We start from the raw sequence: 3,595 nt of genomic DNA on the forward strand, positions 1-3,595 counted from the left end.
GAGAGAGAGAGAGAGAGAGAGAGAGAGAGAGAGAGAGAGGGAGAGAGATGACAGGTAGAATTAAAAATATATTCCTTCAGAAATAAAAATATTCGAAAAACACAGTAAATCATGGCATAATCAAAGCTAAATAGACCCCAGTCTCTGTCTGGCTTAGAAACTCTCATAATGAGCCGAAAAAACGAAAGTAAAAATATAAATATTCCATTTGTTGTTAACCATAATTCTAAAGATATCTTCCAATCGTCCACCTGTCATCAAATCTCAGAAAAATAATTAAAGAATCACAAATTAATAACAGCCGAAGACAAACACTAAATCTTAAACGACACTTAGCAAAGACTAAATTCACGTCAAAAGGCGATAGAATGCGTTTAACAAAAAGCGGACACCTTCGTTGTGCGACATCTGACATAATTGAACAGAACAAAACCAACATTCTGGAGAACTGGAAGGAATTGAAGATTAATGCAAACGCCGTTGTTGTTGGACGGCACAACCTCTGTTTCGTTGACCAGTGACTATGCCGTATTGACTGTTTACTGTTAACCCAAAACATGAATTCCACCTCTTCGCAGGGTCTTTAGGGGTATTCAGCAATGTTTCTTAATAACAGATGCACAGCTGAAGTAGACCCCCCCCCCAGCACCACCACCACAACAACAACATACACACATGTAGGGGTGCGCCAGGCAACCATCAACAAGAAAGGCAAAGAGAAATACAAATAGCAAACTGAAAACAAAAACAAAAAAAATAACATCATCAAATACGCTACAGTCCGTTATAGATAGCACACACACACATACACACACACACACACACTCGTTGAACGCGCACGCGCGTTTAATTAGAAGCACTAAAGAAGCTTTCCATTCGACAAAGCCACTCATCATCTATGACGTCTCCGATGCAGCCCGGAAGCAGGTGTTCGTCTTAGAATTTGGCTCTACTTGTGACACCCCCACCACCGCGTCCACAATATCACCCTTCCCTCTTCTAGAAGTTTTAGCACTCAATACTGATGCTGACTAATATTGTTTGTTTTCACTAAACATTTTACGGGATTGATCAGCCTAATTTTTGTTTTTCTTCACACAACTCTTTCAAGCCTCCACTTCAAACTTCCGCTTCCGTGAAGGTGAGTAACTCTTTCACGATAGAGGTGAATTATCTCACTTCCACTATTAAGAAAGAGTGCGTGTGAGTTTTTACTGATGGGTTAAGACGCGTCCCTATCTTACAAGTATATTTTTCTGGAAAACAAAACAAATTTAGTACGTTTCATTAAACACTATTTTAAAGTGGCTTTGTGATTTTGTAGAGGGTAATGCATGATCGTGTGCATGTAAATACAAAGCTGTGACAATAAATTGGAATAAAATATGAAACTGAAGATTAATTAGATATAAACTACATTATACGGTTGGCTACAGTATTTCAATTTTATCTTCTTTCACATCAACTGTATATTTGTATATAATTTGATGGATAGAATTGCCATACATAAAACTTGTATTTCTGGCTGTGATGCCTCGTGTTACTGCGATCCACTGCCAGGGTGGCACACCACCGCTATAGTTTTGTTGTCATCCACTCATTGCAAATGGCTGACAGGCGGATGAAAGCTTATTAACATTTCTTTCATTATTCTAGGAGAATTTTTAAAATTTTGGTGATTAGAAAAATGTTTCTTAAAGGTATTACTGCCATTAAATATTTTAAGACACATATCAAGTGTGTGTTATGTATGATGGGGTAAGATGTATAAAGAGAGGTATAAAAAAATGATGTGATTTCTCCACATAACTTTCGACGTACTGTAAGCAATTTTCTGCAAGTTTGTGCTAGCGGTTTGTGATGCTTTGGGTTGTTTTCAATATTTTATTATTAGTAATCATTTTTGTGCTTATCGATCTTATGCTTATCCGACTCCCTCCCTACGATAACCAGCCTCCAATCCACAATACGGCTACATTAGACTCAGGGCAATTTCTTGAAACATTTGAAAATAAAGCAAAACGCCATTTGTAGTTAAAAATCACAGGAAGACAATGCATGATGTGGGATTAATACGTCTGGGCGTAAGGAGGAGAGGGAGAAAAGATTACAAGGAAGATGAACTGTGCATTTCAAGGAAATCTAAGCTAGATGGATAAGAGAAAGTAGGAGGTAGGTAGAGGGAAGAGGTTAAGAATAAAAGTATCCAAGGGAAGTAATTCTAAACATTTGTACCGCAATAATAGTATGTATGATCTTGAGTTCGTAAGCTCATATATAAATATATATATATATATATATCGAGGCGAATTTATAGTATTTGCGTGGTGATATAATATCTTAGTAACGGCAGAACCATTACACTTTATTTCAAATCCAGCAAAATAATTTCTCTGAACAATTGTCAAATCGCATAGTTCGTCTCTTATGGCAGCAATCAAAATAACTGTCGCGGCTCAGCATAAATCTTTGCTGGTCTTCTGAGCATGCGCTAATGTGTGCTAATGTGAAAATTTGAATACATCATCTACCCGCACATAACCTCACACATTCGAACATACACTCACGCGCACGCACACACACACTATCTCATGTGTAAAAAGACCTACTTAAAATTTATGCTAAGAGGAAGATATATGACTTACCTTATGTTGTTATCGCTACCTATTTTGACAATCTTCAGAGTTGTCCAGATAATATCTACCAGTGGTATTCTTTGAGCTATTGTAAGAGGAAAACCTTATTGAACAGTGAATTTTTCTTTGTCATGGAAGGGCTAGTACATCAAACTAGCAAGTTACTCCCCTTGAATAATCAACGGTTCACATTACAACCTGAAATAAACATAATTAACAGAATAAGTATTTTGCAGACATATTATGCTGTGTAGCATTTACGTACACGTTTACAATTGTTTTTGGTGTATGTGTTGTTGTGTGTGGTGAGGATATCTGCGTAAATTGGCTTAAAGTGATGTTACTTAGCTGATGTGCTAATAATTGCTCTTATATTGAAGTGCAGAAGTGTGCATTATTAATAGTTCACAAATGCATTGGGTGCTATATTTGTTGTATCAGTCAACAAACTAATGATACAAAATATTTATGCTGGAAGTGAGGAGAGAGGAAGATGCGAGGAAAGTGTGTGTTTGTAGTGAGTAGTTTTACAGAAATTACGGTGTGGAAATTGATTGCGGTTTGATATGGGAATATTGTTATTGTTTATAGTTCAGTCAGGCGAGCAAATATAGGTATAAACAGTTGTGTAAAATTAAATTCCGGTGACGAGATTCTATGTGTTTAATGGGTCACTAAAGAATATTTGTAGATAAATCAGTTGGTCTTATAATATAGGCTAGACTAAGGTTCAAATAGCGTTTGTGTTATCAGATTACTATGAAGAAATTCTAAACTGCATATTTTGAGAAGTTTAAGTTTGAGGATACTTCTATAAATGCGTATTACTTTTATCCAGTTAGCTTCTAACATGGAGAATTGTTTTTATGTTATATTATTGCAGACAGATACATACATTTAACTGCATATATATACATACATACATACATACATACATACATATATATATATATATATAT

General features: G+C 35.9%; 1 protein-coding gene across 1 annotated transcript in view; it reads right to left on the bottom strand.

Moving 5' to 3' along the window:
- LOC106881920 (uncharacterized) overlaps window positions 1-3,595 on the bottom strand; it is a 13,274-nt gene that overhangs the window by 6,127 nt on the left and 3,552 nt on the right. Inside the window, exon 2 of the mRNA XM_014932443.2 lies at window positions 2,646-2,834. The gene's annotated coding sequence lies outside the window, so the exon portion shown is untranslated. The remainder of the gene's footprint in view (window positions 1-2,645; window positions 2,835-3,595) is intronic.

Source organism: Octopus bimaculoides, chromosome 7 (assembly GCF_001194135.2).
Source record: "Octopus bimaculoides isolate UCB-OBI-ISO-001 chromosome 7, ASM119413v2, whole genome shotgun sequence".
NCBI lineage: Eukaryota > Metazoa > Mollusca > Cephalopoda > Octopoda > Octopodidae > Octopus > Octopus bimaculoides.